The following is a 14,526-nucleotide window of genomic DNA, read 5'->3' as shown; positions in this document are numbered from 1 at the left end:
ATGTGGACTCTGAGTAGATACCAGGGGGAAACCTGAGAATACTACACAGGTCCACAGACACTGTGTCCCCCTGTTGCCACAAGGTTGCTTCAGCCACACCACCTATATTTACCCCAACTCTTACTAGAGAGGAGCTAGGGTTGGGAGAGGATGTTGGAAAGACTGCTGAAGCAATTGCCCGAGCTATCCAAGAAGAGACTGAGCTACCTAAAGACAGTGTGAAAATAGTTGGATCAGACTGGGCTTACTGAGATGGAGTGACATTTTCCTCTGCTACCCTAGTGGGTGAGAGGCCCATGTGAAAGATCACAGCAACTACAAAGACATAAAGGCATTCCCTTTCCTTTGTATGTCTGAATGTACAAGGAGCAGCTTTGCAATCCTGCTTCTAGTGACTGAGTAGGCCTTTAGAAACGTATAATCATCTGCTTATGTGCCTTTCTTTCCAAAGAAACAGAGAGCCCTTTGATTTAAGAGCCATCTTATTTGTCTCTCTGTCCCTAGTACCTAATACAGGGCAGGACACATAGTAGGTGCTCAGCAGGCAGTAGCTGAATATTGGATGGATGAGCCCTTGCCCTAGCTCTTTTAGAGGGGCTTCTCAAGCAGCTGGACAACTGGGGGTGGGGGAGTGAGCGAGTAAGGCCCAGAACGATGACAGACCAGTTTGTGGACACATATGAGGGATCCCTCGGGAATTTCCAGAAATAATCGGGGCTCACTTTGAGTGGGGACACTGATCCAATAGGCAATTGACTTTCAGAAAGATAAGGTAACAGCCTCACACATAACACACAGTGTTTATCTCAGCTGTCTTGGCTTGTCTTAATGTTATCCTTCCTTGTGTTCTTTGAGTTTTTTTGCTCTGGGTGTGTCTGTCTCATATAATTGTTGATGATGCTGGCTGTTTTTTTAAAAAGGGATATTCTGACTATTAATGCTACATTTCTTTAACGTCATAAGTATATTTATACTTATTAGTTCATATGTCCAATTTTTTGATCAGAAAGTGTGGTTACTGTGGCCATTTCCTCATGAGCCTGCAAGCCTCTCTGGGGCAGGGAATGTAATTCTTTATTCCCCTGGATCTCCTCATGGGGCCCAATTCTGAGCTCTGCATAATGAGACTGCTCCAACAGTGGTGTTGACAAACTGTTTGACTGATGGCAATCATCCCTTGCTCAGCCAAGGCCCACAGCCCTGCCTTCTCTGAGCACTCCGACAGATTCATTTCTGAGGCACTGTCCTCTTCTGAGCAGTGTGGCCCAGTTCTCTGGGCCCCTTCACTGCACACAGTTGCTTCAGAATACTCCTTATTTGGAAACTCCTCTGGGGCTCTGGAATCTGGACTCCTTGCCCCAGCACTGGTGGCAGCTTTGCCTGCTGGTCCTCACACCTCTGCACTGACCACCCAGACAGAGACCCTACAGCTCAGGATGGAGCCCCTCAACAGACACGGATCCACCAGCAGAAACTCAGATGTCTCTGTCTCTAGAACAGGAGGAAGAAGCAGCTAGTGATTTTTTTAAATTGTACTTTAAGTTCTGGGGTACATGTGCAAATTATACAGGATTGTTACATAGGTATACATATGCCATGGTGGTTTGCTGCCTCCATCCCCCCGTCACCTACATTAGATATTTCTCCTAATGTTATCCCTCCCCAATCTCCCCACCCCCCTGCTATCCCTCCCCTAAACCCCCTCCCTCCAACGGACCCCAGTGTGTGATATTCCCCTCCCTGTGTCCATGTATTCTCATTATTCAACACTCATTTATGAGCAAGAACATGTGGTGTTTGGTGGAAGCTAGTGATTTTAACTGAATCACCATCCTATGCAAACATCTGTGAGAGCTGGCCAAAACAACAAAGAAACAAACAAATAAAAAAGAAGGCTAAGAAACTGTAAAACTGAATTTTGTCTCCCAAGAACTAAAGGTCTTTTAACAGTCACAGAGTAGTGGACTCACTGTGCAGCAACAAACATTTGAGATAATCTTGTCTCATTTCTTCATTTGTCAGATGAGGAAACCAAGGAATAGCAGGGTAAGTAATTTGCCCAGAGGTAAATCTACTGATGGACCCAGGACTCTGACGTTACTTAAAAACAAATGAACAAGAAAAAAACCATTTAAAAAATAGTTACTTACTAGTAAAGGCAAGAAAAAATAACACACACATGAATGACATGTGAATAAGTACCATTTTAAATAATTCTACTATTAGAGGTAAGAGTGTTCCCACCCACCTGGCCTGTTCCTCTGTCTCCAGGGAATAATGGTAATACTACAAAAGAGGTTTGGAAATTGCCCTTACTAATACTATCCCATCAGTGATGATTTTTATGTTTAGTATGCCTCCTCCTCCCCTTCATTCATTTCCTGCTATTCATTGAGCCATATCTGTCTCCTCCATTAAATTGTGATTCATCGTTAGTAGCAGAATGAGAAAAAACCTTCCAACCAATGGCACCAAAATTCCTGTGAATGAGGAAATTTTCTTTTCTTTTCTTTTTCTTTTTTTAAGATGGAGTCTCACTCTGTCACCCAGTCTGGAGTGCACTGGTGTGATCTTGGCTCACTGCAACCTCTGCCTCCCAGCTTCAAGTGATTCTCCTGCCTCAGCCTCCTGAGTAGCTAAGATTACAGGCATGCACCACCACACCCAGCCAATTTTTGTATTTTTAGTAGAGATGGGGTTGCACCATGTTGGTAAGGATGGTCTTGAACTCCTGACCTTGTGATCCACCTGCCTCTGCCTCCCTAAGTGCTGGGATTACGAGCGTGAGCCACCGTGCCTGGCTGGAATTTTCTTTAGCAAGAAAGAGATCTTGATATGCCACATGGAGTAGAAGGTAAGACCTTGAGCATTAAGAGTCAAGGAACAAAAACATAAATTGCTCCTCATTAGAAATAAACAGGAATCTGGGGGTAAGGAGAGTGCAGAGAAGAGAGAGATCAAGACAGGGAGAGGGGATGAGACATCAGCATGGTGGGGAATTGAAGAAAATTTAAGAGCAGCTTGCATTGTTACACTGTATACCTCCCCTCTTTTGTCTTCTTCAAAACTTCTTCAACTCGAAAAAACTTCTTCTTCAAAACTTTACTACACTCAAATGCAGTATATGTGTGTGCTTCTAGCCAATAGAATATGGCAAAGGTGATGGGATAGCCACTCTCTTCGTTAGCTTACAATATAGAAGACATAGACCAGAAAGAGATTGTCTAGTGTACCGCAATGGCATGAGAGGGCCCCGTGGCAAGGAACTGCTGGCCTCCTCTAGGAGTTGAGAGCAACTGTCAATCAACAGCCAACAACAACAACATTAGCAACAAAAGGGAACCACAGTGCTACAACCACTAGGAACTGAATTCTTCCAATGACCATATGAGCTTGGAAAAGAACCCTAGGCTCTGGTAAGGAACTTGGACAGTTGACACCTTAATTGAAGTGTGGTGAGAAACCCTGAGCAGTGGACCCATCTAAGCTGTGTATGAATTACTGACCCAAAGAAACTGTAAGAAAATAAATGTATGCTACCAGGCATGGTGGCTCATGCCTGTAATTTGAGCACTTTGGGAAGCTGAGGCAGGCAGATGGCTGGAGGTGGAGTCCAGCCTGAGCAACATGGCAAAACCCCATCTCCACAAAAAATACAAAAAATTAACCAGGTGTGATGGTGTGTGGCTGTAGTCCCGGTGACTCTGGAGGCTGAGGTGGGAGGATCCTTTGAGCCCAGGAGATTGAGGCTCCTGTGAGCTGCAATTGCACCATTGCACTCCAGCCTCAGTGACAGAGCCAGACCCTGTCTCAAATAATAATAATACATGTATGCTGTTTTAAGCTGCTATATTTGTGGTATTTGTTATGCAGCATAGAAAATGAAGACAATTAGCGTGTGTGCATTTATACTACACAGAGGTTTGGTATAACATGGTATGGAAAAAGGACCGCACATTTAGAACTGTGAAATGACTCTCAAATGACTAATTCAGCTGAAGCAGGAGTATGGAGTCAGGGATGATCCTCAGAATGTAGGCCTTCAAAAATGTGAAGAAGTATTGGTATCTTAGTTTGGGTTTCCTCAGAGGCAGAGCCTAAGTCAAGAAGTCAAATAGTTTATCCAAAAGGTAATTGCAGCACAACCAGGCAGTACATTGGGGGAATAAACTGGAAGGAAAGAAAGTCAGTAAAGGTTGCATATCAAGCAAATCACTATCATGGGCAGTTAGAGCTTAATCTTCCTGAGAGCCCTGGGTGATAGTAAAAAATATACCTCCTAGGGGCTAGGGAGCTGGGGTATTTATCCACCAGCTGCCATCAGATATGAGCTAAGTGGCTGCTTCTGAGGGGTAAGGAGAGGTTAATTTCTGAGACTTCTTACTTCCCTCTTCTAACTGCTCTCTCTCTCTCTTTCTGTGTGTGTGTGTGTGTGAGAGAGAGAGAGAGAGAGGGAGAGAGAGAGAGAGAAAGAGCTACTCTGCATATGACTCTGTCAACTACTTTATATACATTTGCTTATTTATTTCTTCCAACCCCATCTTACAAAGAAGAAAACCTAAACTTCTGAGAGGTTAGCAGCTTGTTGAGGTCACATAGCTGTTAAGTGGCAGAATTTGGATTAGATCTTGGGCTGATCACCAAAAGTGCTTAGGCTTTTGAGTAGCTTCTAATGCATCAGTAGGAAATCCTCCTCCTGGTGTAAGCTTTACCCTCTAGGATCTACTCCCTCAGCTATGGATATGAAGCGGCCCTCTCTCCCCACTCCTTGGGCCAGCTAATTTTGGTGAAGGTATTTTCATTTTTATTTTTCATTGTGTAAATCCATATGCAAATGATACTGGCATTGTCTCTATCATAAGTTTGACTTCTGCTAATGGACAGAGGACTCAGGAGGCAAACATCAGCCAGAGAATTTGTAAAACTGCAGCACATTGCCCAGGAAACAACGAATTTGTGTGAGGCTTTGTGTTGAGAGGAGGCAGGGCCCAGCTCCTACAGCAACCTCTGAATAAGAGACAGATTAGCCAGCTCCCTTCAGAACAAAACAAGCTTTCTGTAGGCCTGGACAGTGAGGAATAGCCCTCCCCAAGAACATTTTTTTCAATTCATTTTCTTTCTAAATTTCTCCTAGGTGGCCCTACTCTGGGTTGCCTCTGAAAAACATCAAATAGCAAGTAGAAATGGAGTCAAAAGGCTCCTTCATCCTGAACATTGATTTTGCTGCCTGCGGATTTCTGTAAACATGAAGAGTTACTCAGATGAAAAGGGTTCTGCAGAGATATGGTGTCTCCACAAGGTGTGGAGTTTGTTGGAAGAAATATATGATCCTGGGGGTGGTATGGGGTCCTGGGTAAATTTTGGAAGGACAGCAAGGAGGTTCTCCCATTTCTCTACTGAAAATGGGAGAACATCGAAGTTTTTTATGCTGAGAGTAAATATTTGATTTCTGAATAGAATTCCAGCCCCCTCAGAAACTGAGAGGAACTCAGGCATGTGCCTGTGATTGCTAAACGTGCTCTATTCAGCCACTCTCCAGAGGAACAAAGAGGAGAAATTAATTGGCATTAAAGGGCTGGAAAGATCCAGCTTTTGCTGACCTATTTAAAATGCAGCAAGGACATTCCGGAGAATATCTCTCAAGTTCTGTTCTTGTAAAGCTTCAGTGCTCAAATATAAACAGGTTGAAAAATCATGGGGAAGCCACAGATTACACCCCAACTCATGAAAGCCTTCATTGTTTCCCTTCTCCTAGCTCCTCGGAGGGTGTCCACCCACCAACTGTGTCAGGGGAAGGATTCGCTGCCCTCCGCCGCTGTTCACCCTCCTACCAAAGAGGGAGGCTCAGAAATGGGAATCTGCTGGCCACCATCTGATAATTGCCTACTGTGTGAAGAGCACTCTGTGTTCCAGACATTAATAAGAGTGGTAGGATGTGGAAGAGGAGGAAGGCAGCACATTCAAAGGTAACAGAAGATACACGATCCCTGGATCCTTGTCTAGGAGCTGAAATATATTATAGCTGAGAAGGCTGCATACATACAGCTGAGAAGTATAAGTGATAAAACATCTGTATTGCTCTTTACAAATTTTCTTTTAGAATATTATTTTATTTAACCTTCTAACAATGCTGTGCAGTGGGATTTTTTTTTTTTTTCATTTTTTTCAAAGAGGATCATGAAGCTCAGAGAGGTTAAATAACCTGCTCTAAGTCACACATTTTACAAGTTGTCACAGCCTAGACTCAGCTGTGCTTCCTGTCTACTGTTCATAATGCTGTACTCCAGAAAAAGGTTGCCTTCAGCCAGGCCCAGAAGTAAAAAGTAGGAAGGAAAAGGAGAGCTCTGAAACGAGATGTGAGAAAAGGGATCAGGCAGGTGATAGGTTCATAAAAACAAGCTTAGTCAGCAAAGGAAACAGGGCCCCCACTGCTTAGGCCAGGGACACTAAGAAGATAGATTTGTCATACACAGGATTCAATATGGGGGAGGAACGACATTTCTTTTCTTTTCTTTTTTATTTTTGAGATAGAGTCTCGCTCTGTCGCCTAGACTGGAGTGCAGTAGTACGATCTTGGGTCACTGCAATCTCTGCCTTCCCGGGTTCAAGCGATTCTCCTGCCTCAGCCTCCCAAGTAGCTGGGAGTACAGGCACATACCACTATGCACAGCTAGTTTTTTTGTGTTTTGTTTTGTTTTATTTTTGTTTTTTTGTATTTTTAGTAGAGATGGGGTTTCACCGTCTTGGCCAGTCTGGTCTTGAACTCCTGACCTCATGATCCACCTGCCTCGGCCCCCGAAAGTGCTGGGATTACAGGCTTGAGACACTGTTATCCGCCGGAACCATGTTTCTTAAAAAAAGGCCCTAGCTAAGTTGGTAGCAGAGGCGGCTTGAAGACAGCCCCCAATTTTTCCCCTCGTTGCAGTACTTACAGGATTTGGTTTTGTCTAATTTATAGATCTTTGCCAAAGTCAGGCCTCCAAGATTCTGCATCTGGTTTGTTGCCCGACAAACTAAGGAATGTGATTTGTCAAGATCATTTGATTGTAAGTGACTAAAGTCACTGGAACTATTCTGAAGCAAAAAGGGAAGAATTTCTTGCATCACGTAACAAAATTTTCCAGGGAGCAGGAATAGTTGGAAATAAGACAGTATTCTATATCTGTGCTGTCAAATATGGTAGCCATTAGTCCCATGTGGCTGGCAGGACTGAGGAAATACATTCTAAATTTCATTTAATTCGAATTAAACTTAACACATGTATATAGTGGTTAACGTATTGGACAGTGCGGCTTGCTGTGCAGGCAGGAGAAGACTCTTGATGGAGCTAGTTAAAAAATAATCTTGGTGAAGGGCTGTGGTTGGCCTGGCTTAGGTCACATGCACAGCTCTGGATCAATCACTATAGCAAGGGGACTAGAACAGTATCCCAGGCTGGGCCATGTACTTAACCCCACAGTCACAGGTGGGGCCATTATTAGAAGTGGGAGAAGGGATGCTGGGAAGACAAATTAAAATCTTCTGAGGTTTTATGACTTCTATCTTGCTTCCTAAAAAACATTTTAGCAAGGATTTACTGAGAGTCTATTATGTATGATGTATTTTACATATTTAACATTACTTCTCACAAAAACAAACAAACCCTGAATGGTCAATTATTATTATCTATGTTACATATCTAGAAACAAAGATAATGTGACTTGACCACAGACAGTAATTTGCAGAGCCAGAGCATAAGCCCAAGTTTGTCTCTAAAATCCCTTTCTCCTCTGTAATATGCTGTCCCTAGGGATTTGGGATATAGAAAATGTGACTATTAATAGCAGATAATGTAAACAATCATAGAAGAACACATGCAAATGAATAACTTGGCTTTCTCCAAGTAATTATCTATAGAGGCTGACTGCTTTTTCTTTTTTTAACGTAAAATTCTATTTTCATTTATTTTTATTGTGGTAAAATATACAAAATATACAGTTTGTCATTTTAACTTTTTTAGGTATATGTTTCAGTGGAATTAAGTATATTCACATTGTTGTGCAGCCGATCCGATACACTATCTCCTCCAGAGCATTTTCTTCTCATTTTCTCTTTTAAGGCCTCATGTCTTACACCTTTTAGGGGTTACATTTTTAAAATTCCTTTTTTAAAATTGCTTTTAGAGCCTGCAGTATATTTTTTCAAAGTATCTTTAATGATTACAATTTTAATTCTTCGAGTTTTTTTTTTTTTTAAGTGAAGCATAGAGTGAATAATATAAGTAACAAGGATAGATAAAATAATTTTGGCCAAAAATAGCTTTAAAGGAGAAGTCTCCTACCTTAGTCAAGCTCCTTTGGCTTCAAAGAATAGATATCCCAGTGACGTACTATCAGAAGAGAGGCATACTGCATGAATACGTAAGACCTGGATCTGGAATTGCAGGACTCAGTTTTGAGGCAGCTCCAGGAACTAATTTTTGTAGGTAGCTCTGATTCTTTCTGCTTGTTTCTTTTAGTCTCCAGTGTTTATCAATGGGCTCACCTCAGAACTTGTCTATGGGCTATGTTACAAATCATATAAAACCTAATGCAAATTGGCATTAATAATAAAGAACTTTATTGGCTCACGTATTTAGAAAGACTAGAGATGGGGTAGCGTTGAGAAAATTTGGAGGCTCCACGGTGTCAACAGGGAATAGAAAGGACTGATTTATTTATTTATTTATTTATTTATTTTTGAGATGGAGTCTCGCTTGGTCACGGAGGGAGCAGCCAGCCAACAAGCCCTTCCTTGGAAGATCTGGGTAGTGCATCTCTCGACCATCCTAGATAAATATTTGGTAATGTAGAGAGATGCTGAAATCCCTGTTAATTTTGTTTTAATCACACACCAAGAGTAAGGAGCAAAAGACTTCTACATCCATGGTAAAATTAGAGAATCTTTGCAAAAAGTAGTACAGCAGATGCTGTTGAGAAAACTGGGCTTAACTGAAGCAGTCTGCTATTGGTGCCATTTACTGTGAAATGCAACTGCAGAAACCTGGTCTGCACAGGCAAGCAGAAGGACTCCTCTAGTTATCCTAGTTAGAAGGGTTATTTTGAGAGACAGAAAAGGAGGAGGAAGAAAAAAGGACAGTGCTTTGGTCCATTTTTAGGAAATAGCCCAGAATATTAGTTAGCCCTGTAACACCCTGCTAAAACTTGGGAGAGGGCCTGAAAGTGGGCATGACTCAGCTGCCTGAGGCTTTGTTCCCCAAAATCCAGTTCCCCTGAGAGTAGAGATAGGAAGATTTCCGACTTCTATAGATGTTCTCCTTAGGCTATGCCCTGAGAACTAACATGTAACCAAATTTTCTAATTTGTTACAGGTGTGGGTCAGCCAGCCACAAATAGTAAAGTAATGACCAAAAATGCAAATTGCTCCCTCGTGCTCATGAAACAATTAGTTCTGTGTGGAGTGGACTGCTGCCAAGGACTCAGTGACTCGGGGCTTTGTGCAGACATGTCCAGGGATCCCCCAGACACAGAAAAGCGATTATATCCAACTCCAATGAGGAGTGCTTCAGGGCGGGGCCTTGACACTTTGGTGCCAGCAACATCTATTCTTTTAAGTTCCTGAAGAAGATAGACATTTCTAAGCAAACAGTTTCCTTGCTGAGAAACCAACTCTGGTTATATAGAATATAAGCCTTCCTGAAGAGGACAGAAAATGGGAACAGGGCCTTACATGTGAATTCTCTGGACATATCAAGAATGTAGATTATCGGTTGGGCACAGTGGCTCATACCTGTAATCCCAGAACTTTGGAAGGCCCAGGCAGGCAGATCACCTGAGTTCAGGAGTTCAAGACCAGCCTGGCCAACACGGTGAAACCCTGTCTCTACTAAAAATATAAAAATTAGCTGGGCATGATGGCGGGTGCCTGTAATCCCAGCTACAGAAGAGGCTGAGGCAGAAGAATTGTTTGAACCTGGGAGGTGGAGGTTTCAGTGAGCCAAGATTGTGCCACTGCACTCCAGCCTGGGCAACAGAGCAAGACTCCCCCTCAAAAAAAAGGATGTAGATTATTATGAAACCACTGGCCTAGCTGCTAGTGAGAGGCACAGATCTTGAGGTGGAGAGTTGAAGAGAGAAGGAGATTCCTAACAATACTTCTTCCCAAGTGTTGGGGTGTGTGTGTGTGTGTGTGTGTGTGTGTGTGTCTGTGTGTCTGTGTATGGAGGGGTGCAATTCAACCTCTCTGTTGCCCTCTCAAGTATCAGGTTGGCACAAAAGTAATTGGGGTTTTGATACCAGCCACTGCAAAAACATACCAAATTGTAAAGACCATCAACACTATGAAGAAACTGTATTAACTAATAGGCAAAATAACCAGCTAGCATCATAATGACAGGACTACATTCACATAACAATACTAACCTTAAATGTAAATGAGCTAAATGCCCCAATTTAAAGACACAGACTAGCAAATTGGATAGAGTCAAGACCCATCAGTGTGCTGTATTCAGGAGAACAATGTCACATGCACAGACACACATAGGCTCAAAATAAAGGGATGGAGGAATATTTACCAAGCAAATGGAAAGGAAAAAAGAGCAGGGGTTGTAATGCAATCCTAGTCTCTGATTAAACAGACTTTAAACCAACAAAGATCAAAAAAGATGAAGAAGGGCATTACATAATGGTAAAGGGATCAATGCAACAAGAAGAGCTAACTATCCTAAATGTATATGGACCCAATACAGGAGCACCCAGGTTCATAAAGCAAGTTCTTGGAAATCTACAAAGACTTAGGCTACACACAATAATAGTGGAAGACTTTAACACCCATTGTCGGTATTAGACAGAACAATAAGACAGAAAACTAACAAGGATATTCAGAACTTGAACTCAGCTCTGGACCAAGTGGACCTAATAGACATCTACAGAACTCTCCCCTCCAAATCAACAGAATATACATTCTTCTCAGCAACACATGGCACTTATTCTAAAATTGACCACATAATTGGAAGTAAAACACTCTTCAACAAATGCAAAAGAACAGAAATCATAAAGTCTCTCAGACCACAATGCAATGAAATTAGAACTCAGGATTAACAAACTCAATCAAAACCGCACAGCTACATGGAAACTGTACAACCTGCTCCTGAGTGACTACTGGATAAAAAACAAAATGAAGGCAGAAATAAATACGTTCTTTGAAACCAATGAGAACAAAGGCACAATGTACCAGAATCTCTGGGAAACAGCTAAAGCAATGTTTAGGGGGAAATTTATGTCACTAAATGCCCACAGGATAAAGTGGGAAAGATGTAAAATCGACACCCTAACATCACAATTAAAAGAACCAGAGAAACAAGTGCAAACAAATTCAAAAGCTAGCAGAAGACAAGAAGTAATTAAGATCAGAGCAGAACTGAAGGAGATAAGAGGCACGAAAAACCCTTCAAAACAATCAATAAATCCAGGAGATATTTTTTTGAAAAGATTAACAAAATAGATAGACCACTAGCCAGACTAACAAAGAAGAAAAGAAAGAAGAATAAAATAGAAACAATAAAAAATGATAAAGGAGATATCACCACTGATCACACAGACATGCAGACTACCATCAGAGAATACTATAAATACCTCTATGCAAATAAACTAGAAAATCTAGATGAAATGGATGAATTCCTGGACAGACACGCCCTCCCAAGACTAAACCAGGAAGAAGTAGAATCCCTGAATAGACCAATAAGTTCTGAAATTGAGGTAGCAATTAATAGCCTACCAACCAAAAATTGCCCAGGACCAGACAAATTCACAGCTGAATTCTAACAGAGGTACAAAGAGGAGCTAATACCATTTCTTCTGACATGATTCCAAACAATAGAAAAAGAGGGACTCCTCCCTAACTCATTTTATAAGGCCAGCATCATCCTGGTACTAAAACCTGGCAGAGATACAAATAAAAAAGAAAATTTCAGGCCAATATCCCTGATGAACATCGATGTGAAAATTCTCAATAAAATAATGGCAAACTGAATCCAGCTGCATATCAAAAAGCTTATCCGCCATGATCAAGTTGGCCTCATCCATGTGATGCAAGCCTGGTTCAACATATGCAAATCAATGAATGTAATCCATCACATAAACAGAACGAATGACAAAAACCACATGATTTATCTCAATAGATGCAGAAAAGGCTTTTGATGAAATTCAATACCCCTTCATGCTAAACACTCTCAATAAACTAGGTATTGATGGAACATATCTCAAAATAATAAGAGCTATTTATGACAAACCCACAGCCAATATCATACTAAATGGGCAAAATCTGTAAGTATTCTCTTTGAGAACCTGCACAAGACAAAGATGCCCTCTCTCACCATTCCTATTCAATATAGTATTGGAGGTTCTGGCCAGAGCAATCAGGCAAGTAAAAGAAATAAAGCGTATTCAAATAAAAAGAGAGGAAGTCAAACTGTCTCTGTTTGCAGATGACATGATTGTATATTTAGAAAACCCCATCGTCTCAGCCACAAATCACTTTAAGCTGATAAGCAACTTCAGCAAAGTCTCAGAATACAAAATCAATGTGCAAAAATCACAAGCATTCCTATACACCAATAATAGACAGAGAGCCAAATCATGAGTGAACTTCCATTCACAATTGCTACAAAGAGAATAAAATATTTAGGAATACAATTTACAGGGGACATGAAGGACCTCTCCAAGGAGAACTACAAACCACAGCTCAAGAAAATAAGAGAGGAAACAAACAAATGGAAAAACATTCCAAGTTCATGGTTGGGAATAATCAATATTGTGAAAATGGCCATACTGCCCAAAGTAATTTATAGATTCAATGCTATCCCCAGGAAGTTACCATTGACTTTCTTGACAGAATTAGAAAAAACTACTTTAAATTTATTATGAAACCAAAAAAGAACCTGTATAGCTAAAATAATCCTAAGCAAAAAGAACAAAGCTGGAGGCACCATGCTGACTTCAAACTATACTACAAGGCTACAGTAATCAAAACAGCATGGTACTGGTACCAAAACAGATATATAGACTAATGGAACAGAACGGAGTCTTCAGAAATAACACCACCCATCTACAACTATCTGATCTTTGACAATTCTGACAAAAATGAACAATGGGAAAAGGATTCTTCATTTATTTATTTTTAAAAATTTATTTATTATACTTTAAGTTCTGGGGTACATGTGCAGATCATGCAGGTTTGTTACATAGGTATACACGTGCCATGGTGGTGGTTCACAGCATCTATTGCCCCATCATCTACATTAAGTATTTCTCCTAATGCTATCCCTCCCTAATCCCTCTGCCCCTTGCTACTCCTCCCCTAGCTCCCCTCCCCCCAGGTCCCAGTGTGTTCCCCTCCCTGTGTCCATGTGTTTTCATTGTTCAACACCCACTTATGAGTGAGAACATGTGGTGTTTGGTTTTCTCTTCTTGTGTCAGCTTGCTAAAAATGATGGTTTCCAGTTTCATGGACATGAACTCATCCTTTTTTATGGCTCCATAGTATTCCATGGTGTGTATGTGTCACAGTTTCTTTATCCATTGATGGGCATTTGGGTTGGCTCCAAGTCTTTGCTATTGTGAACAGTGCCACAATAAACATATGTGTGCATGTATCTTTATGATAGAATAATTTATAATCCTTTGGGTATATACCCAGTAATGGGATTGCTGGATCAAATGGTATTTCTAGTTCTAGATCCTTGAGGAATTGCCACACTATCTTCCACAATGGTTGAATTAATTTACACTCCAACCAACAGTGTAAAAGCGTTCCTATTTCTCCACATCCTCTCCAGCATCTGTTGTCTCCTGATTTTTTAATGATCGTCATTCTTACTGGTGTGAGATGGTATCTTAATGTGGTTTTGATTTGCATTTCTTTAATGACCAGTGATAATGAGCTTTTTATCATATATTTGTTGGCTGCATAAATATCTTTATTTGAAAAGTGTCTGTTCATATCCTATTCCCATCAAACAACGATGGGGTTGTTTGATTTTTTTCTTGTAAATTTGTTTAAGTTCTCTGTAGATTCTGGATATTCTCCTTTTGTTAGATGGGTAGATTGCAAAATTTTTTTCCCATTTTGTTGGTTGCTGGTTCACTCTGATGATAGTTTCTTTTGCTGTGCAGAAGCTCTTAACTTTGATTAGATCCCATTTGTTTATTTTGGCTTTTGTTGCCATTGCTTTTGGTGTTTTAGTCATGAAGTCCTTGCCCATGCCTATGTCCTGAATGGTATTGCCTAGGTTTTCTTCTAGAGTTTTTATGGTGTTAGGCCTCATGTTTAAATCTTCAATCCATTTGGAGTTAATTTTTGTATAAGGTGTGAGGAAGGGATCCAGTTTCAGCTTTCTGCATATGGCTAGCCAATTTTCCCAAACATTTATTAGATAGGGAATCCTTTCTTCATTGTTGCTTGTGTCAGATTTGTCAAAGATCAGATGGTTGTAGTTGTGTGGCATTTTTTCTGAGGCCTCTGTTCTGTTCCATTGGTCTATATCTCTGT

Source organism: Cebus imitator, unplaced genomic scaffold (assembly GCF_001604975.1).
Source record: "Cebus imitator isolate Cc_AM_T3 unplaced genomic scaffold, Cebus_imitator-1.0 Scaffold0, whole genome shotgun sequence".
Taxonomy (NCBI): Eukaryota; Metazoa; Chordata; class Mammalia; order Primates; family Cebidae; genus Cebus; species Cebus imitator.
Note: the sequence above shows the minus strand (reverse complement) of the source record.